Below are 23572 nucleotides of genomic sequence, written 5' to 3' on the forward strand. Positions count from 1 at the left end.
TAAAGCCAAGTGATGACTCTGACAAGCTGGTGTGTACTGTTCCTTTGGGAACAGCAAGCCTGGTAATTCTCTGAGTGTCCCATGGATAAGGGGAAGGACACTACAGGGAATGCTCTGAGGACTTAGGGATTGGTGTGTGGCTGTCGCTACCTGTACAGAAATGGTAAGGCCTGAAAGGTGGTGCTTATGCTATCAGTGGCCATTGATTTCAGCGAGCTGGTCCACAGCAGGCACAACCCAGACTAGACTCCTTCATATTAAGGGCAAGTAGTGGTGAGGTGCCTCACAACTCTGCATACCCCTGGGGAATGTCACAGTGCCACCTCTCTCCCCAAGCACTCTCACTATCTGTGGTAATATCTTGAATCCCTTATACAGTGTCAGAGCAAGTCTGCTGGGCTGTCTGGTGTCTCTAAATCCCTCAAACTCAGCAGTGATATCCTGCAAAACTTTTAACAAGAGGCTCCTTTCAAAACTCTTCTGCCTCAGGCGGCTAGACCTGTGATATACCTGTGTAATACTCCATTTGCCCCCTCCTACTCTTCCTCAGATAAGCAAGACAGAAAGACAAAAGCTGACCCAGTAGAGTAGGCCAGTGGAATATCAGCATATGGGGCAGAATTAGGAACAGTATAGACTGTTCATCAGGAAGAAGAAGAAGAAATTTATCTAAATATTCATATAATCTTGGCTTACTCTTTACCTCAGCTTCAGGGCAGTGTTTTGTTTTTGTTTTTTTTCTTGAAGGAGTTGACTTATTCCTGGTGGTTACTAGCTAGTGATAAGAGGGTCAATAATGCAGACAGTAATCACGGGCAACATCCTGCCCACACATTTCACATCTACTGAGATCTGAAATATTTAGGCCTTTTCTATTAGACATATCCATAAATTTGAGTCTCTGTGTAGCTTCTTTTCTCACATTGCATTCCCCAGGGGTGCTTATACAGATGTAGCTCTATAAGGAGGTTAAAGTTACATAGAAAAAAGGGAATTTATTACAAATTATGGACTTGAGGACCTGAAACCCATTAATATGTAATATTGCTCTACTTGCTAATAGAAGATTGATTCCTTGTAGATTATTTTAGTATTGTGCCTTGGCGTTGCAGGCCAGGTTCTAACACAGAAATCAGTTAGATTGTTATCAGTACAGCTAGATTGTATGTGGAGACACTAAAAATATTTGGCTTAAATTGAGATTAGGAGCTAACAAAATAGAAATGGCACACGTGTGTATACTAAGGAAAATGCACATTGAAATCAATAAGCCAAATCCAGAAAGAAGGCAGGTGCTTGCAATTCTCATTAGAGTCAGTGGGAGTTGCAGATATTCAGCCCTTCTCAGGATTTGAGTCAGTGCAAAACTGGCCGAAGTAAAAACTGCAGAATTTGACCCAATTTTAAAAAACCCTGTAATTTCCAATGCAGTGTAGGCTGAAAATTTCCCAGGGTGATCACAGGCTCAGACTCTATTCACCCTGAATACTGCCTTACCCACACTAGTATCCCCTTTATTTTCAGTGCGGCTTTTCATGTGAGACAAACATAAGTAAAGGTGAAAAACTGAGCCTCAAAAGATTAAGGGCTTGGTTGTAAGTTGGACTACATACACAAGGGGAAAGAATAGGCTCTGGTTAGGATCTTGGGTTCAGATGCTTACTCCCCTGCTGCTTATCCTTCCCTCTCCCCCTTTATCCCCCTCCCCTCAGAGCAGGTAGGCTGGGATAAATGGGACCCCAATAAAACACCAGCCATTATAACCAAGCTGGTGGATGGGTAGGGTGCTGTTGTAATTTGCTGCTGGTGTAGGGAAAGCAAGAAGGGAATTGTGCCTTGTAGGATGTCCCTGTGTCACCATTCTTCCCGCAGTGAGGCATTTTATGCATCACGCCAGGGCCATGCCTTAAGACACAATCTACATTAAAAAGAAGGGCAGGTGGAAAAATAAATCGATGGTTTTCTGAATACTCCAGTACTTGACATCTTTTTTTAAATTCATTTTTATTGATTTTCTTACAGAAGTAATACAGTTTGCAGTGGTATTGTAGGATTGTTGTCTGTACAACGCCTGTCCTCTGCCATGGTGCTGTCTCATGAGCAAACAGCATTAAAAGGGGAAAGAAAGAAAAGAGGCAATAGAAAGAACAAATTAATAAAAGCTTGTAATTATCTGTAAGTCACTAATGGTCAAGTCTGTAAACCCTTATTCACATGAGCCATCCCATCAGAATTATTTGTGTGAAAGGTGCTATTCAATCTGAATTTCGATGGCAGCTACTTCTGTGAGTAGCTGTTCAGATGGATAAGTGTTTGCAGGTGCAGGTTCTGTTCTTCTTCTTTGTGGGACTATATCATTTGATTACATGACCAAGTCCCATTCTTTGTTCTTCAGAAAGCTAAATTATTTATAATCCATTGTGGCACTTCAGTTATAAGCATTGACTTCCTCCATCAAATTATCCCATACTTGTGAAATTTCTCCATGTTAGTTTATTCCTTATAGCTTGTTTCTTTTTCACAGGCAGAATATATATATTATCTTTAATCCAATAATAGACTATCAACCATGTGTCCTTCACACAGTTCTTTCCGTTTCACAAGTAACAAGCCCATCTTCACAAATTCAGTGTGCTTAATACACATTTAATCAGTTACAGACAAGAGGCATAACACAAGCCCAGTTCACTCTACATATGCAAACAGTATTTCTGGTGGTGAGGCCAGACACCCAATACTCTTTGATCAAGCAGACATTTCAATAGTTGATGGATGGCTAATGGTCTCCAGCATAATTTTAAAATATTTAGAATTATTAGGGTGCATATGGTACAGATTTATAACGGTTATATAAATGCAGGGTGAAAATGGGTAATGTGGTAATTTGCATCTAGTTAATGGCAATATATTTGTAATTCACGTATATGACCATTCTGACAAATCAGTGTTAGGTCTTAAATCATGCTCCAATTTTAGCTTAACAGGTTGCAAGTGTCTGTTTTCTACATTTGTCATTACCATCTGTAATTTGGAGATTATGGGTCATATTCTCAGATGGTATGAACTGGAGTAGCACCACTGATATAGCTCAGTGGAACTATGGTAGTTTATATCAGCTGTGAATCTGCCTTTGTATCTTTCCTGGTGAGTATGCTTAGGCTGAGATAACAAAAAAATAATGCAAATTCCTGGGTGAACTGTTCACAGTTCTGGGTGAGCTGCCCCTCTGACTCCTCCTGGTCTCTCTGAGCACACACCCCTCTAGGTCTCAGGCCTCAAGCTGTCACCTTTCTCTTGGGGTGGAATCGCATGATTCACCTACTCAGACTCATTGGACCCTGAGTAGCAGTCCTCTGTGGATGAACTATGATTACCTCGGAAGGTCTGACTTCGGCTCAGACCTTGAGGTTCTGTTCTCGCCAGGGCAATGGCAGTGGAAATCAGTAAACAAATAGCCTCCTTGAAGCAAGGTATCATTTACTTAGAACAAAAACATTTCAGATAAAACATCTTTAAAACAATAAAATGGACTGTACACACATTAAGCTCTTCCCTGGATCTGGGAAGGCCCTACTGCTTAGACTCCCTCCACAGAGTCTCTCTTTCAGTGTCAGCCTGTCTCCTTAGACAGCTACTGACAGGTGACTCCCTTCTGCCACTGACAAAAGCTTTTAATTCTTCAGTGTTCTTTTGATCTCTAACCTCACAGCTTTGGCAAAATTAGACTGCTACTTCTTAGAGGCCAGAGACAGGATTAGTGAAGCTAACGACTTGCCACAGTATGTGTTGGGATGTCCTTATCTAGATTTATTATGTGACTTTCCTGTTTTTGCTCTTCCCACAGTCCCCAATTAGTTAGATCAATATGGTCATGCAGGAAATTCCAATAATCCCAATATACCATAACTTTCTCTCACTTACCAGGTCACATGAAGTGTTCATAAAATGGTTAGAGCTCAGTATTCATAACGTTATGACATATTGGCTCCACATCCACCCACAGATCTCCTTTGTACACATGAAAGGGGAGGGTGAGCACCTCGGTGATAATCATCCCATCCTCACTGGACCTCATAGTAACCACATCCTTGGGAATATGGTGGTCCAAGGTAGACATGAATTATTACCTTTCCCACCCCGCAGCATCTGGCACTGAATTCACCAAACTATTGGTGTAGCCTGCGGCTGCACTAACATTTGTTCAAAACTCCTTCTATGTTGCATTATTCCCCTGTATGTGGGACTTCCATGGGCAGTAGGTTGTAGGAGACGTCCTGCCAGGAGAAGATTGTGATGCAGTTATGCAGTCTGAAATTCCAGGGTTGCACTCTCTATGAATTTGGTGGCTAAGTCTCCTTCCCGCTTCCCGGTTTAAACCAAAACACTTTCAAAACATGACTGCATTGGAGCAATGTATAGATAGTGTATGTTGGTCCACCTCTGAAAATTGTTTATATTGATATACATGGGAAGTAAACTAAGCTCAGAATAGTTTTGTTGTTCTCATTGTTTCAACAGTATTTCAGTTGTTTCCATTTGTTTTGCTACATACTTACAAATGGCTTCTGTGCCCTGAATAATAGGGTTGGAAATAAATAACTGCTAATTCTTCCTCTTTGTGTGGTAGCTTAAAGGCTTCCAATTGCACCTGCCTTTTACCCCCCACCTCATGTTTTCTGCTCAATCTGCTTCAGACCTGCAAGCATATTTCCCTCTAAATAAAGAAGGTGCTAAATGATGTTTTTAAATGCCTAAACATTTCATCACCTATGCTCACCAAATGAATGGCAAGTTAGTTGTATACGTTGTCAGGGCATGCACTCCAGCTGTTGATCAATTAATATTAAAATATAATTTAGATCATTTACCATAATGCTGTATGGTTGGTAGCATCTGGGAGCAGCATTAGGGTCAGTAATAGACAATAAATATATCTCCCCATTTACTATAGTGGTATGACTTAGATTTCTTGGTGTAAGTAGTCTATGGATACCATATTAGCTAAAGGTTCCATTCTCAAGGCAAATAAAAATTGGGAACATCTCTACTATCTTCCCCTATGCAAACTGAAATATGTTGACTTTATTTGGTTGATTCTAATTTTGTCTACAGGGCTGGAGTATTACAGTTTAGTCCATTTTATAATGTATTTACCCAAATTATTTTGCCTAGAGTGAGAAACAAATTCCCAGTGAACTGAGTCAAACATCAAAGAGTTGTTATAGTCATTGACTCATTGTCTTTATTTTCTCGACATTATGTTAAAAGGACACTGTTCATGGCTCATGTCTCCTATCTCCCACATCCCTCCTCCTTGGAGGAGAATTAAACTAGTATGAACTAAGGCCACTTGACTTCTGAAACAGAGTGTCCACATAGGACTAAAATGTGCTTTAATGTATGTACATCAATTTCACACCTTTAGTTAATTTGGCTTAATTTTCCTTAGTGTCCCCTAGACAAGCCCTCAGAATTGTTGTAACTTACATGCTAAAGGGCAAGAAGAGGTGTGAGTTAAAGAAGGTGAAATTCAAAACTATAGTGGTCATGACTGTTAGATAGCAAGCAGCACCTGCTATAAGGCAAGCAGATGGACTAGATGCACCTTTGGTTCTCTCCATCTATAAATTTATTTTTTCTGTTGAGTCCTATCAGTGGTAAAATTATTTTTGAACAACCACCAAATAGTCTATGATGAAACTCCTGCATCTATACTGAAAACTGTTCTTAACTGCAAAATGTAACAGCATATTTAGCATCATTATTGTTTTAGATATTTTCAGTTTAACGTAAAGGACTAATTTTTTTAAGCAACTCGTGATTTTGATGTCTCAATTTTTGGGTGCCCAACTTAGGATGCCTTAAATGGGCATGAATGTTAATAAATGCTAAGCATCCTCCCTCTGGAAATCAGGTCCCCAAATCAGTCAAGCTGGGCATCCCAAAATCAGAAAACTTAATATTTGTCCACTTACCTAGATACCTATCTTGTAAATTGCTGCCATTGTTGCTCAATAATACATATTGCAAATTTGTACTTACATAGGTACAACATTCATAGATAAAGTCAAACAATATAAAGTCTAACAGCATTACTAAGACACCCCTACAGTAGCAATATTAGAAAGGGACCATTAGAAATGTGCCTTAGAGATCTACCAAGAGAGTGTAGGTGACTTTTTCTTTTTTAATAACTGAATTAGTCTCTCCCTTCTTGCAAAGACTGAAAGCAATACAAAGGCTAGAAACATCAGTCTGCAGACCACGCTAAGAAATGTTTTGACAAATATTCAACATGAAAAACCCCCACCTTATTTAATAATTTAGCATCTAGAATTAAGGCATGAAATCGGGAGCTTCATGAAATCAAGGTTAGCATAAAAATCAAACAGCAGAAGTTATTATCAGATAGAGCTACTATCACAGGATCATCATGGTATGACATATAACTCCCCCTTCCCCTGCACCCTCCCCCCCGCCCCCACCTATTACAGAGATACAGAAAGTAACTACTCAGGGAGATAATGCTGCTACCATTCTTGTAATGTATTGCTTTGATAGAATTTGTAAATGTTAGTTTTCCTATACTTAAAAAGGAGACAGATAAACACTGAAATGCGGTTACCCTTCCAGATTATTTACACTGCAGCCAACATACAATCTGCGACTACTGCAGTTCCAGCCTCATAAAATGGCACAGAAGGAAACCATCCTGAAAGATGTTTCCATTTCCCTATTTAGAAGATGGTAAACGTGTCAAGTAGCACAAACTTACCACCTGGTCCTGAAAGCCTGCCATTCATCATTTATTATTTGTACTGTAGTAGCATCTAGGAGCCCCAGTCATGGACCAGGACCTCATTGTGCTAGGCACTGTACAAACGCAGAACAAAAAGACAGTCTCTGACCCGAAGAGCTTAGACATGGAACTTCCATTGGAGTCAATAGTACCATCTGCTGCTTGAAGCTTGCAAGGCTGAAGCCTTATTTGTCTTTAGTGGTTACTGTCATCAAATTGTATTTCTTCTAAAGGGTTACTTGCCTTAGAATATGGTAAGAGTGCAGAACCTGTTAAATTAACAAAAATTATGTTACAAGGGTGCCATCTTGGCAAACAACAAAATTCTTAGCCCACCAGGACTGGTGCTTAAGGGACATTCTCACCATACCATCCATTAGTATCATGGTATGATGGGAGCAGATAGATACTGCGGTGATGGGAACTTTAGCTATCATCATCATCACTCCCATAACTGCATTGGCCATTGAGGCACCATTGATGAGCAATCAACCAATTGTCTCCACCCCGATGATTGTGTGTCAGTGCTTGAGTCTGCGCAAAGTCCATTCCTGTCCACTCTTTTATGTTGTCAGTCCATCTCTTCTTCTGTCTACCTTTTCTTCTCTTCCTCTGTACTGTCCCTTGGAGGATGGTCTTGGATAGGCCAGATGATCGTGTTACATGGCCATACCACTTCAGCCTGCACTTCTTCACGGTCTTCAGATGACTCAGTGCATTGGGTGATGATGTTCTGGACCTCTTCATTAGTGACATGGTCAAAGTAGGAGATGCCCAGAATTTTACGGAAGTATCTCATCTCTACTACCTGTATTTTCCGTTCAAGTTCTGCCATAAGGGTCCATATCTTGCACACATTCAGAAAAATGGAGATGACCAGTGCGTGCAGCAGTTTCAGTTTGGATTCCAGGGAGATGTTCTTATCCCTCCAAATTGGCTTTAGCTTTGCCACTGCTGCTGTTTGCGCAGTTCTTGCCAGAATTTCTGCCTTGGATCCTCATCAGTGATGACTGCCCCCAAATAATTGAACTGTTTCACTGTCTCCAGCTCTTGTCCACTGACAGTGATATGTGACCTGATCCCGTCACATTTGTTTGTCATCAGCTTGGTTTTCTCTGCATGATTTCCATGCCATATTTTGCGGAGGTTTCATCCAATCGTTTCACAAGATTGGCAAATTCATCTTCACTGCCTGCCAGGCCATCAATGTTATCAGCGAACCGAAGATTTGAGATTGTTCACCCCCCGATGCTGACTGTGCATATGTGAATTCTAGGGCATCAGTCATTATGCGCTTCAAGTAGATGTTGAACAGTGTGGGTGAAAGAAGGCAGACTTGCCAGACTCCAGCAGCGGTGCAAACCCCCCCTCCTATTGTGCCATTGATGAGAACTGCACTATTAGTGACTGTGTCCATGTCGAGGACCACTCACTGGTCTGCCAGATCTTGTTGCAGATCTTGGTGAGTACATCTATTAGTACTTCTCCATATTTCATCAGTTCGGCTGGGATGTTGTTAATACTTGTAGCCTTTCCGTTCTTGAGTAATTTCACAGCTGTCTCCACTTCTTCACACAGTATTGGAAAGTCATCCTCCTCTGTTGAATCTGGGCTGTCTAAGACACTAGGATTTCCATTTGTCTGGTGGCTGTATAGATCAGAGCAGTAGTTTGTCCACCTATTGATGATGTCCCTTTCTTCTGTAAGACTGTTCCCTTCTTTGTCTTGAATTGCATTAGCTTTGATCCATCTTTCCTTCGTCAGATCTTTTACAACCTCGAAGGCTCATTTGCTATTTTTATTATTGATACACTCTTCAATTTTAGAGCATTGTTTTTCAATCCATCTCTCCTTGGCCACTTTCATTCCTTTCTTGATCTTTCTGCCAATCGTTCTGTATTTATCAGCTCCCTCAGTGCTGTTCTTGTCTCTCTTGAGTTCTCTTCTAAGGTCACACATTTGTAGTATTACATTTGTGACTCATGTTTTTTTCTTCTTATGGTATTTCCCAAGGATGTCCATTGCTGCCTCATTCATTACAGCATTGAAATTGTTGGTCATTGTTTCTATGTCTTCCTCTAGAACAAGCAGAAGGGCAAATTTTTTGCCGATCATTGCTTGGAATGACTCTGCAATGTTTTGGTCTCTGAGTCTTTCTAAATCAAACTTGGTTCTGGTGAATTTTGGGGCCTGATGATTTTCCTTAGCCGCAGCCAAAAGTTTAGCATCACAAGGTCATGATCACTTCCAATATCAGCACTAGCGAAGCTCCTTGTTTTAGCTCTGTTAATCCCAGAACTAATCGGTTTTGACCATGTAGTCGTCGATCTGGCTGTGATGTAGAACATCAGGTGCATGCCACGTTGATTGTCTGGATGCTTTATGTGCTCCTAATGTGTGTGCAAGAAACAGATTGTTATAGCTGGCAAACTCCAAAAGTCTCAATCCTCTCTCATTGGTTATCGCATTACAGAAAGGGCCTCAATAATCTCGCCAATCTGCCTGTGCATCGGTATTCACTTTAGCATTCCAATCTCCCTGTACAATCAGGATATCTTTCTTGTGTACCTTATCGATGATGTCTTGGAGCTGATTGTAAAAATCTTCAATTTACTCATTGTCATACTCTGTTGTAGGGGTACACAGATTTGTACCACTGTGATATTAAATGGTACTGCCTTTAGACTGATTGAAATAAGCCTGCTGGATATTGAGCGGCATCCTAATACTGAATTCTTGATATCTTTATGCACAAGAAATCCTACACCGTTGACATGTTTGTCCTCTCCACTGTAATAGAGTACACGGTCTTCTTCCGTTAGAGCCTCTCCAAAGTTCTTCCATCTGACCTCAGAGATTCCTAGGAGGTGCCAGGTATTGTTCCATTTTGTATGTGAGTTCTTTCTACCTCCCTATTTGTCTCAATGTCCTTACATTCCATGTGGCTATGGTGATGTTAGCTCTTCCACAGATCCTCTTTGTTGGAGTTACACCAGTAGTATACTTGTCACATCTTCCCTGGTGGGAGACGGATGGCGCGGTCATTATTAACCTGGGCTGTGACCAATCCAGTATGGACATGGTTGACTTGCTCATTATATGGTGTGTCTTGGGCAAATTTCTAACCTGCTGGAGCCCATCCCTCTCCAGGCAACCCCATTTTAGTCACCTCTTATGACATGCAGGAGGAGCAGTGGGCCTATTCCATCCCCGGACCTACAGGGGGAACTTTAGCTATGCATGGAATAATAATTAAAAATAATAAAATGTGCTTCTCACAAAGACAGAAAATCAGTGTTTTTATCCTTGTAGTGTCTCAATATGCATACAAATTCCTGGGAGTTCATCTGTAGGGTAGCATGAGTTGAAGTCTTCATTTAGACTTTTGACTTCAATGGGCTTTGGATCAGGTCCCTAATTACCAAAGTTAAACATGGTTTTCATTCCTATGCACTCATTACTGTAGTGTCAAGTTGGTATATGTATTTATATTGTGCAGTAGGGAGACAATGCCAAACAAGTACAAAGCCATTGACGTGGAGGCTTTAATGGCAATCTAAATACATGAAGTGATATAGTAATGAACAAACAACACACTCAACAATAGGTAAACATGGAATGGGGTGTGTTTTCATAGATGGAATGAAACATGGATCGTTACCAAGTATTATGAGCTCCTAAATTACACTGTTTAACAGGAATGCAGTGTGGTTGAAGGAGCACTGTATTTATTCCTTCCAAATCCACCAGGAAAGGTACTTCCACAACTTCCTAAATTCAACAACCTCTTCTAGCGATTAGGTTCAAAGCCCCATTATGCTAGGCAACCTACAAATATATAGTAAATGATAACCCCATCTGCAGTATTTAGTGACATAAACTAAAGCAATGAGGGCCACTCTTGAAATGATTCCCAGCACTCGACAATGGCAAGTGTATGGGTGTGCTGTGACTGCTGGTTGTTATGCCAAACATAATTGTCCCTCAGTTACTTTTTTCCTCCTTCCTTCCCCCCACGTATTTGTTCTGTCCACCTGTTGTCTCTCATTGTATGCTTAGATTGTAAAGCTTTTTGCTGGGTACAAGATCTAGCACAATCTCTCACTGGAGCCTCTACTACACTAGAAATAATTTAAGTAAATAATAACATATCTCAAAGTAAATATGTTTTGGATCATTATGTAATAAACTGGGCAATGCATTTTATATATTATAAACTAAAGACATAATTTAATAAAAATGAAACCTAGTTGTAATAATATCACTAAGGTCCTAATACTGTTTCCATTGAAGTCTACGGGAAAACTCCCATTGACAGTAGTGGTCAGAATCAGGTTTTTAGCTAACACCTTTGTAGGATGCTCTAAAGACTGGCTTATTAATCTGTGGCACTATAGTTAGGATGGAATGTGCTAAATTTGTTATTGAAAAGGTTTGTTTTGTCCATTAACATTTTGCATGTGTTTTCGGTGCTTATGGGATGCATAAGGGATTGACCGTTAAACTCAATAGTCTTTTATATCCCTTAAGGCAATGAGCAGTGAATCATAAACATATCAGCCACAAGCACACACACGGGAGTCTCATAAGAGACTAGAAGGAACATCTCATGCAAAAACAGGAAAAGGGAAGGGAAATTCAGTCTGTGCATAAGAGGAAGGAGCTGCTTTATCAGTGATAAAGGATCTGATTGTGTAGTTAGTACAAAGTCTGAATTGGTTGTGGCATGTGGCCACATCATCCAAGGTAACTCAGGGAGCACATACAGCAGGTGTGCAGGCTGTACTGTCCTTTTGAATTGTGCAGCATCTTCCCTATGGTGGGTCTGCCACACAGGGACATGAGCTACTGTGGAAGGGGGGTCTGGCTGTGGCCCCACCTCTTCTCCATACACAGTGGGGGCATGAAAAGAGTATTCCTCATTCTTCTGCATTCTCCCCAGCACACAGTGTTCATCTAAGGCTGGCCCTCGTGCATGGTGAGAACGTTGCTTGTGTCCTGCCTTTCTGTGAGCACCCACATAAGGGCCAGTCACAACCTAGCCCTAACATTCAGCTGGTACCGCAAAGAGCCTGATTCCTCTCTTTCTTGGACCAGTGTAAATCAGGATTAACTCTACTGAAGTAAATGCTTATACACTGATGTCAAACTACTACTAGAGGGGAATCATCATTATAGATTTTTTTTAATGTAGTGAGGCTCAAACTAAATAATTTCTTCTCTTGGAACAAGTTTTTTTCCCCCTCTTGATCAAATTACCATTGACATATTTCCCATTAGGAGTTGGATCACCAGCTTTTCTGAAGAGGGGGATTTTAATCTCCTATGTAGCGGAACATCATGTCAATAAAATATATGGAATCTCCTCACTCCAGACCAGCAGTCTGTGGGGAAAAAAAATGTCCAGACATCCTGGGCTTCAGGGATTCTCTCACCAATAGAGCACAACTTTTCAAGTCAGCAGGGGAAAACACAAACATCAGTTTTGGCAGATGACAGGATGTAGCCTGTCCTATAGAATGGGATTTATTTAGTTCAGGACTGAGAAGTGAGTAATACAGCAGCGAGAACCTGACAAACCTCTCTCCTAGGAGAAACAAACAAACCCCAAACTCTAACACATGTTCCATTGTCCTTGGGAAAAAGATAAATTTCCTCTTGTTACAGACTTCCTGATACAGGACTCAGGGAATGCACAGAGTTACCTCATTGCCCAACACAATAGAGCAAAACCAAAACAATAAAGCAGTTTACGTACTTACTTAAATGTGCATATTCTAATTTTTTCCTCCAGATTATTTTAGCAGAGGGAACAGGTGCACTGGCCAGGCTTATTCAGAACAAAATAGAACCTCTGCAAAATGTAACAATAAAGCACCGTGCTTTGTCAGGTAGTAGTATGCCAGACAGTAATACGTGGGGCACAAGTGCAGGACAATGGGCCTTGGAAGGCCTGGGATCTGAAACTGAGGGGGTGAAACCTCCCTAGTACTTTCAACATTAGATCCTGATAGGCACTGCCTTGCACCTTGCATACTTATGATCACTGGTGCAAAGTGAGTTTTAAACATTACCAAGGCCCAGATTCTAAACTGCATCCAAGTTGCACTTCCCACAGTTTAGGAGGCTGAATGGCTCTAAGTTACCTTTTCATTCAAACAATACTAGGGCTGGTTAGAGACTGGGTCTCAGGCCTGCTACAATTGATGCCAGCTACCCCTGGTCCCAACATCACTGGGATCACCAGGGAGTAAGCCCTGGTTACACCCCCTTCCTCTCAGCTATACCCTATGCACGAGAGGTTGAGAAGCTGGGTGGTGTATGCTTCCTGATAATTTCCTGGCATAGAGAAGAAATCTCAAGAGGCAGGATCCACTAGTTTTACAGCTACTTCATGCTACTAGCATAGTGCAAAGTAGCCAGTGCCAGGCCAGGATCTGGTCCCTCATGTTTCACATCCACTTCACACAGGTATGAATAATTATGCAAAATGCCTGGTAGTGGGTCATCTGGCCCCATGATCTGTTTTTACCTTCAGTTCATCCAGGTGCTCCTCATGGAATAAGAGAAAAGACATTTTATAAGAACCAGGTAAAGTACCTAGCATTCCAAAAATGAAGCTCAGCTAATAATGTGCTAATTCTCAGATTCCATCTGGGCTAATCTTGCAAAGAAAAGCGCTGGGTTCTTGGTAACACATTCATTTGTATCGAGATTTACATAGTGGCAAAACTACTTTTATTTTTTAAGCCACCCTTTAGTTCGTGGCTGAAGGGCTGGGGGGTTCCTAATTGCTTTTATATACTCTACACTGTAAATTCACTTACTCAAATATTCATTAGACCTTTTTGGTTCTTAGCCACCTTTACAGGAAGTCTTCACTGAGTAAGTTTGCTTTACGCTTGCCCTGTGTTTCAGTTTGAACTCAACTGTAGCATTCTAACTTCTCAAATAAAGTTGTTACCCATGAAACAAGTCAATTTTTTGGTGATATTTAAAATATATCTTCCTTTAGGATAGAACACAGCAGAAAGATGTGTAAAATATTTTCATGAAGAGCACAAAGACCAGAGCTTCCTGCCTCAGTATAAAAAAGTATCATGCATTACAGCCTCCTTCTCTTGCCAAATACAGTCAGGAAGTGACTCTGTTCCCCAGAGACTGCACTTTCAAATAGCTCTTTTCAACAAGAAGGGCAGAAAAGGAAGCAAAAACCTGCTTCTCCTCTTTATTACTGTTAGTTTTATTTAAAACAAGGCCAAAAAGCTGCAGATACACATTGTTTGTACAGGTTAAAAAAGAAAGTGCTTAAATATAGTCTGTGAAAAATATATCACCAAATCACTGAAACATTAATGGTTTACCCAAGGTAAATAAAATACTTTGAAACATGAGGGCTGGATTTCCTTAAACAGAGCAGAGGTTTGTTAATCCACACTTCACTAACCTGCATACCTGGGTGACATCCTGACCTTGCTGAAGTCAATGCAAAGCTCCTTTGTCTTCAGTGGGTATGTGTACAGTGAAAAGTAAGCCCAGGGTTAGTCGAACTTGAGTTAGCAGACCCTATGTTTGCTAACCTAGGGCTTAAGTGTCTACACTCATTTATAACCCCAGATTACAACCTGGAGTTCCAACATCTACACTGCATTATCTGGGCCCAAGTCCAACCACCCATATCCCAGACTTCCTAGAGCCCTCCCAAAATGTGGCTGCTCTAGCCATTTGTTCATGGTGCAATGTGGGATAACTTGACTGTCCACCAAACTTGACTGTCCAGAGGACAAAGAAAGGACAAAGAAATACCACAATGTGGTATTGTGGAATACTCTTGGCAGACTCCCAGAGCACTAGTCCAGTGGGGCTGTGTCTATACTGCAAAGCAATAGGGCTTGAACCCTGGGTCCTGGCTTGACTTAGGCTGGACCACTCCCCACCTGCATGGGGTTCTGGGACCCTGGGTCCAAGCTCTGGGTAAGTGATAGTTGTGCATAGATGGAAGAGTGGTTAGGCTTGAGCTTGAGTTCAAATCCTGGTTTATTTGCAGCCACACTCAGTGGGGCTAGGATTTCACTCTTTGAGTCTGTTCCTACAGTCCTTGCTCAGGAGAGGACTGTAAAACCAGGGCACTTATAATTTGCACAGAAGAATGGCAGTCCCTCTCAATGCCTCATCTAAACCTTAGCAGCACATGCTGTAGTAAGGAATTATATTAAGACTACATTATTTTAACAAAACCTACTACCATGCGTTTACCACAAGAAATGAGTCAAAGATACTTATGTATATTGAGGCTAAGATAGTTATACAAAGTTTGTGGGATTGACTACACCACATATTCTGTACAAGCCTTGGCTAAGTATTGCTGCTGTTCTCTCCCAGTGCCCCCATCCACCCCTTCATATTGATTTATTACCTGATCCCATCCCTTTGTTGCATCGTGCCTGAAATTAGAATGTAAAGCATCCTCAGTCAGGGTTACGCTGGGACAGATCCCCAGCTGAAGTCAATGGAACTAGAGTACTCCATGCCAACTGAGCATCTGTCCCCGTCACTTCTTACTTGTACTGTATGAGCTCATCACACATTTGGGTGCTGTAAAATAATATATACACAATAATTAATGGCACTTTTAATTATGAAATATAAGAAATAATTACACAAATTACCACTGGCAAAATAAATTAACAAAATATATTTTGTGACATGGGATCATTGTTTTGTTTCTTATTTCACATACTTGCTTTAGGGCCTATCACTGCACCAATAGAAGTCAATGGTAAAGCCTCTTATAACTTCACTGATGCACGATCAAGTCATTCAGGACCAGTCCTGCTTCCATTGAATTCTATGGCAAAATTCTGACTGACCGCATTGGGAGCAGGATCAGATCTTTACTCACTAGTTTACAAAATTCTGTCATTCACAATGGGCGCCCAGTCATGAGGAGCATGAATGAACAAGGTCCTAATGAACTAGCAAAAGCCAAAGGCTTTTGTTCTTATTTTAATAATTACAGAGCTGTCCAGTACGTATTAAAGGATAAGCGGGGCTGCGGCAATGCAAGTGTTTTGCATGTAAAGGCATTCTGAGGCAGACACTAGTCATTGTTACACTACATCACTGATACCATAGACACTAGCTATCTATGCCCACCAGCCATATCAAACTATACTAAGCAATTCTAGCCCAGATCTTCTAAGGCTGCAGTTCTCAAACTTGGGTTGGGACCCCAAAGTGAGTCGTGACCCCATTTTCATGGGGTTGCCAGAGATGGCTTCTACTTGCTGGGGCCCAGGGCCAAAGCCCAAGCCTGAGAGCTTCAGCCCTGGGTAGTGGGGCTAAGGTTACAGGCCCCTGCCTGGGGCTGACGCCCTTGCGCTTCGGCTTTGCAGTAGGGCTTTGGCTTTGCCCCCCCCCGCTCCCCAGGTGGTGGGGCTTGGGTGGGCTCAGACTTTGATCCCCCGTCCTGGTGTCCTGTAGTAATTTTTGTTTTCAGAAGGGGGTCACGGTGCAATGAAGGTTGAGAACCCCAGCGCTAAGGTATTTAGTCTCCTAACTTCCATTGATTACGACAGAAGTTAAGAGCGTACTGCCCACTGTCACTATGCTCTTCCAACAGCACTGGCTGTAAGTTTTCATTGCTTTGCTTATTTATTTTTTCAATTTTCCACTGAAGCTGGTGAATGTTAATTCTACTGTGGGGCATGACAATACTGGTGAGAGACAGGCATTGTGCTCATAGTGTGGCCATTGTGCTAACTGAGAGGCCTACAGCCTTGGGGAGAGCCTGAAGAGACACTCATGTTGAACTGGCTCCAGTCAACTGTGCTCTGAGAAGTGGACAAATATCATTGTAATTGTTTAAGTTCACACCACTAAATAGACGATAGCTGCTCTGGTCTGCAGGTGAAAAGCCAATGCATTAACCCTGCACTAGAATGCTGGTTTATAATATTTCTTTGGCTATGGAATTGCTCATTGACCAGAGAATGTATTTAAATCCTCTAGCTCACTGATGGAATAGTATTTTAGGAATACTACTATTACATATTAGAGGATACATCAGTAAAAGAGGATAGTAAATGCACAAAGGCAATAAGCTTTTTTACTTGACAAAGTACCACTTGAGTTACTATAATTTACAAGTCATAATGCATTTATAGGGTAAAGAGAAGGAATGACAGAAAAAAAAATGTACAGGCAGATGACAAGAGGAAGGCTGAGGACTGCAGATTTAGACTGTTTAAAATTCAGTTTATTTCATCTAGCTTCCACTTTGAGCCTTCCTGAATGTCAGGAAAGAACATGAGGCAGTGTTTCTGTAAGATATGCCATCCTGTATTGATACCATTTGAAGACACTGAAGGAAAAACCATTAAAATGAAGTCCATGTTTTATCCCATGTAACCAGAGTTCTAAATGCACATAGATAACCTTAACCATGACCAAAAAAAGGAAATATTCTATATTATTTTAATAAGGAACGCGCTGAGAATTGCACTGGCAGGTAGGGTGGCAATCTTGCTACATACATTCCTTTCTACATAGTAGCCAGCACAATTCTACTACACTACCAAATTTTTTTTCTTCTGAAGGTACAGCACAGAAAAGTGGTGGCTCTTCTATTGATCTTGCAGTCAGAAAACCTGACTAATGTTCTACAAAATTATTCCCATTATGGCTTCTGGGAGTTGGGGCTGGGGGGGAGGGTAGTACCTCATAACTGAATAATCTATTCATTTGGTTAGTGGATTCCTGTCCAAGTTTTCAAAAGGTAATTTACAGCTGTAATATTCTGCAAAGATTAGCTATTTCAGGACCCACAAAAGTTCCCAACAGTTACAATACCGATGTATTACTAAGTCTTCTAAATGGAGTGAGAACTAGATGAGAATGAAATTAGTTTAAAGATATGTTTTATTGTACATTTTGCAAGAAGACAGACTAAAAATGTGACTTTTCATTTTTTTCTCGTCGTATCCAGAATATCTACCAAGCAGCGATATATACAAAATGTCTACATAAGTGCATACACATTTACAGAACAATTCCTTTTAACATTAGAGTTTTCATGGAATTCATTTCATGGACTTTTATTTATTTATAGCTGGGTTTGCTTAGTTCTTCTTCCCCTCCCCGTTGTTGCTCATTAGTGTAATTAATGTGTATTGTTGGCATAGCTTCCATCATTGCATTTTCCACTGGGGGGGGAAGGGGAGGGAATAAAACCACCTCTATTTTCATTTACAGCCCATAGTTTCCATGTTGCCTTTTCTCACTTGTCACATTAAAAATCTAAAATAATAATCCTCTTCAAATAATTCTTGCCCTAATTTTAGAACTGTTAATGGGATCATAAAAAACCCCTTTCAAAATCCCCTTGCTAAACACTATTATTTTACATGCTCTCTAGGAGCAAGCAGCTCACAAGCACTCTGCTTTGGCAAAATACACACAACAAAGCATACAGCCAACTCCCCTGCTGTGCCAAAATTCACACAGGAACATGTAGTTAGCTATTCTACAAGTCAAGGATCTTGTGCAGTTTACCTGTGCTGTGGATTGCCTAGCACAGTGGTTCTCAAACTGTGGGTCGGGACCCCAAAGTGGGTCGCGACTCCTTTTTAATGGGGTCGCCAGGGCTGGCATTAGACTTGCTGGGGCCTGGGGCCAAAGCCAAAGCCCCGCCACCTGCGGCCAAAGCTGAAGCCTGAGAGCTTCTGCTCCGGATGGCGGGGCTCAGGTTACAGGCCCTGTGCATGGGGCTGAAGCCCTTGAGCTTTGGCCCCCCCTAACCACGCGGTGGGGCTTGGGTTTTGGCTTTGCCCCCCCACCCCACCCCACCCCCCACGCCTGGGCCACAGAGCTCAGGGCTTCCTTTCCCCCCTCCTGGTGTTGTGTAGTAATTTTTGTTGTCAGAAGGGGGTCATGGTGCAATGAAGTTTGAGAACCCCTGGCTAGCATAAACTTGGCTGCAGCAAAATAATATACAATTACCATGACCAGTAATAGTCAGTACATCTCCTTCTCCTTGGTGTTCCCTAACTTCAGGGCAGGTTAATTAAGTACAGGCTGGGTCCAATGGAGGATAATAAATAGCCAGTTCCACTTCTTGCAGCACCTGGCATTTTCTCAAGGCTATACCACTCTTCAAGAACTGACTTGGCCCACTCCTGCATAGCTTGTGAAGTTAGATGAAATCATAGGTGAAAGTTGCAGATGCATATGCTGTATTGCTCACTGTAAAGTGAAGCTCTTATTGGGATGTCAGTGAGAAAATTACCACTCCTGCCCTGAAGGGAGTTCCACTCTTTGGACACAGAAAGCCGGTAATGGGAAGATGTGTAGATGATTAATCAAGTGAGCATCTGTATTTTACAGATCATAAAAGAGTAAGAGGAAACAAGAGTGTTTTTCTGAGGAGACAGAGTAAGAATGTGAGGCCTAGTAAACACAATAGAAAGACTGAGCATTCTAGGAGTTATAGATATGAACTGGGAATCTGTGTAGATTATGAAGCCACTATTGGGGACTGTTTTTGTTGTCGTTGTTTGTTTGCTTCATAAATTAACTCATTCACCTGATTTGGTAGTGGGTAGTAAAGACCTGTTGGTCTCCTGTATCCCCTTTTCTCTCTCTCCATCTCCCAAGAGTTCAAAACCAGTTCAGTATGTCATTAGACAGAATAGCAATCCCATGGAGAAAAGTGACCTTAAACAGTGCTTCAGCCTCCTGTGTGTTGTGTGCTACCTTTAAACATGTCTGGAAGTCAAATAGTTATTCAGCAAAATGATCCTATTAAAACCAATTGCTGGGGATGAGTAATTGTAGATTCTACTTTAGAACATGTCCATGTACCAAAGGCAACCTCAGCCACAAAAATGATATGGAAAAGATTTATTGCACCATAAATATTATTAGTGAAAGCCCTTGGCATTGCACAGTACATGCCTATGTAAAAAGAATAAGGAGACAGAAATTTTTGCAACAGAAATTCAGTCTTTACTGAAGCTCCAAAACATCACGAGTTTGCATATAGTGTTTAAAATAGCAACACATTGACTGTGAGTGCCAATTATTTACATGCTAATTCAATTTATCTGGGTAGATTTAATCGATTTATTTTTTGTTCAGCCATACAAGCAGACTAAATGTTGAAACTGCTGACGGATACTAGTCAGTGCAGAGGAAAAAAAATAATAGCCAGGAAGGAAAGAATATTTTGCAGTTATTTGTTGAAAGCAGTATCTGAATTTCAACAAATAAGTTCACACATCAGCGACATGGCTGTTATTGCTAAAGGTTCTGTTGGTATTTCCTGTCGAGGCATCTTTCCATTAAAAAAAAATATTAACGCAGTCATAGAGATGATTTTTCAGCTGAAATTTTGGAGGCAAGAGTTTATCTTGGGAAAGAGCTGTTATTTCTTTTAATACGATTGCATTATAGAGTTCAACCATTTTCTGTGTGGTTTGCTCTCTCTTTTTTCATGTTGCTGCATAAGTGGAGGCTGAATGTTAAAAAAAAATGTGGGCATCTCATTCAACGGATATTTTTTCAATATGGTACAAAAAAATAAGTGTTTGAGTTGTCTATGTTTGGGGCCAATTTTTTAAAGGGCTTTAAATTTGTTCATGCAGACAGATATTATACCAGCAGGTCATCAGGTCTGCACATGCAAATACAGATTCTGTGAACAACTGGAATTCAGTCTGAGGTTCCTTTGACACATACTTGTCCATGCATAGCCTTTTGTTTTATGAATTTTATCTTTTGAGACAGTCGTACTTAATACTAGTACATAGAGAACTTTTCATGCATACATCCCAAAGGCCAAGGTTTTCAAAAGTGATGGGATTTTGTATGCCTAACTTGAGATGCCTTAAAGCAGCCTGATTTCCAGAGTGTGGACAGGATTCAGAGTAGCAGCCGTGTTAGTCCGTATTCGCAAAAAGAAAAGGAGGACTTGTGGCACCTTAGACACTAACATATTTATTTGAGCATAAGCTTTTGTGAGCTACAGCTCACTTCATCGGATGCATATGTGGACAGTTGGTGCTTTATGTATATAAGGAGTCTCAAACCGGTTGAGGCCAAATAGTTGAGGCCCCTAAAATCATTAGACACTTTTGAAAAACTTAGCCGAAGTGCTTTAACAAGATATGGAAGCATTTTTATACCCATTTTACCAATGGGAAAACTAAGGCCTGGTCTACACTTAAAAATTGGATCAAGTTAGCTATGTTGCTCACAGCTCTGAAAAGTTTTGTGTTAGTGCAAGATAGTTAGGTCAACCTAGCCCCCCAGATAGACGTGGCTAGATCAATGGAGGAATTCTGCCATCAACCTAGCTACCGCCTCTTGGAGCGGTGGACTAACTACATTGACCAAAAAAGCCCTTCAGTCTGCGTAGGAGGTTTCTACACCAAGACTGCTACAAGTGGCACAAATGCAGAGCTGTAGGTGCGCCACTGCAGCAGCTGTAGAATAGACATACCCTAGGGACAAAAATGTTATACGGGTTGCCAAAGATGGGACTAGAGCCCAGGACTCTTTAATGCCATGCCCTATCCACTACATTTTACCTCCCAGTTTAGACTTTATGACCCTTTGTAGTAGGGCATCTCTTACATGCATTGTCTACCCTTTAAAAACAATAAATAAAATAGAGAGGGATCTGCTAATCTAGTTTTCTAAGGTGTTTTCTTATTAATGTAGCCAAGCAGGGCCTTTTCTGCACTGCCACTTTACAGCACTGCAACTTTCTTGCTCAGGGATGTGAAAAGACACCCCCCTGAGGGCTGCAAGTTTCAGCGCTGTAAAGTGGCAGTGTAGACAGTGCCCCAGCGCTGGTAGCTACGCCGCTCGTGGAAGTGGTTTTTTTTATAGCGCTGGGAGAGCTCTCCCAGTGCTGGTGCCACACCTACACAGCCACGTTAAAGCACGGCCGCAGCAGCGCTTTAACGTTGCTAGTGAAGACATGCCCAAGCATGTATGGTTTTGTGCCACATGTACTCTAAGGGCTACTCAGAGGCAGCGTGAGGACTTAAGAAGAGAGTGTCTACAATGCTCTGAATTTTTTTGTCTTTTCCAGGTTAAGCCTCAGTCCCCTCACATTATTATAACTCTATTCTAATTCCCTTTAGAGAGTTAATCTAAAATTTTCACTAACTTCATTTAGTGGAGTCCTTCTGTGGGGGCTAAGGCTATTTCCCACCAATCCCCTATATAAAGCATCTGATGAAGGCTGATCCTTCCTAGCTGCTACACATCCCTATTTTTAGTTGTCCATTTAGGGAAAGTGATTGAGTGGTGGGGGATGGGGTATGTGTTGTTCCTTTGTCATTTATCTGGAAGCTTTTCTGCAGCCTTGACAGTCCCATCTAACAGAAACAAAGAAATAGTCATTGGATCAACAGCTCAGACCTTAGACCAGCCCCTCAGTAACCTTGGAAGATTGTGGTGCACGCTTACATTATATCCCTCTCCCATCCCCTTACCTCATTTTGCTTGATGAAGTGATAATCAACAGGCCTTGGGCAGTGACAAACAGATAATCCAGGAGATACAGAGGTTGCTTTGCAATGTAAGGCCTGAGGGCTACTCCAGCTGAAGTGACTACAGAATTCTAAAACAAAAGCTGGAGACTAAGCACTGTGCATGGGGAGACAGTCTGCAATCACCAGCTGTTGGAGTGAGATTAATTATTAATTTCTTCTGAGCAGCCTTTCCAAGAAAGAAGAAGACAAAAACAGCATTTGCTGCAGGCCTGCTCAGCTGTATTTCTTCTTCTTTTTTATAATCATACACATACATGTTATATGTATTGTGCACACACTATAGAGATGTGGATGTATATATTATACACACCACGTATATGGAGGTAGCTATCCCAAGGGGTGAACAAATTTATCAGGTACTTTAATAACCATACCTGCCCTCTCCCCACTAACGCTAACCGCTGCACATCCCTAGAGCTTCAAACAGCCACTATTAAAAATTTTAAAAATCAAGTAGCAGGGACAGTCTTTTTGTTCTGTGTTTGTATAGCATCTGAAGTTTCCACACGCATTAGCAGGCTGAATTAAAGACTATGGGGAAACCTAGGCTGACCTTGATTTGCTAACACCTGTGAAAACCACAAATTGCCTTGTCTTCATTAGGATCTTACCTCATGATAGCCAACTCCTGATCAGAGCACACCTTTCTCCCTAGAGAATACAAAGCCTCAGAAGATGTGAATTCTTTAACAGAATTCTATTCAGTAAGGTATTTAAGCCCAGGCCCAATTTAAAGCACCTGAATAGTGCCATTGAAGCATGCTTCATTCGCTGCTTACGTTTAAACATGCTTAAAGGTGTATAAGAACATTTGTTGAATCAGGGGCTGGAATATGAAATGAGTTGGAAATAATGTGCCAAACCCTAATTGCCTTACTCAGATGAGTAATCACAGTCATTTTAATGGGACTATGCATGTAAGTAAGGTGAACAGGATCTGACCAATTTTTGCAACTAGTCAGTATCTGCAAATAATGTAAATCTGTAAATAATTACTCTTGCCTTGGCTTCTGCTGTTGATGTGGCATGGGCACAAGTAATCTATCTTCTGAGTTTTGAAAATAGTTTATCAGGATTTATTTGTTCTGCTTATAAACAAACAGATTGATAGGATTTTGAGGCAAATTCTGATTAAATTGCTATGCTAGAGTCAACAGGTACAGGCTATAGGATTATTGCTTGTTACAAGCCACCGCATCAGGTCTGATTT

General features: G+C 41.2%; 1 long non-coding RNA gene across 1 annotated transcript in view; it reads right to left on the bottom strand.

Moving 5' to 3' along the window:
- LOC119566429 overlaps positions 1 to 22721 on the bottom strand; it is a 35114-nt gene extending 12393 nt beyond the window's left edge. Inside the window, exons 1-2 of the long non-coding RNA XR_005225490.2 lie at positions 22303 to 22721; positions 15216 to 15394 (exon numbers count right to left, since the gene is read on the bottom strand). This is a non-coding gene — a long non-coding RNA (uncharacterized LOC119566429). The remainder of the gene's footprint in view (positions 1 to 15215; positions 15395 to 22302) is intronic.
- Positions 22722 to 23572: the final 851 nt, after the last annotated feature.

Source organism: Chelonia mydas, chromosome 1, assembly GCF_015237465.2.
Source record: "Chelonia mydas isolate rCheMyd1 chromosome 1, rCheMyd1.pri.v2, whole genome shotgun sequence".
NCBI classification, from domain to species: domain Eukaryota; kingdom Metazoa; phylum Chordata; order Testudines; family Cheloniidae; genus Chelonia; species Chelonia mydas.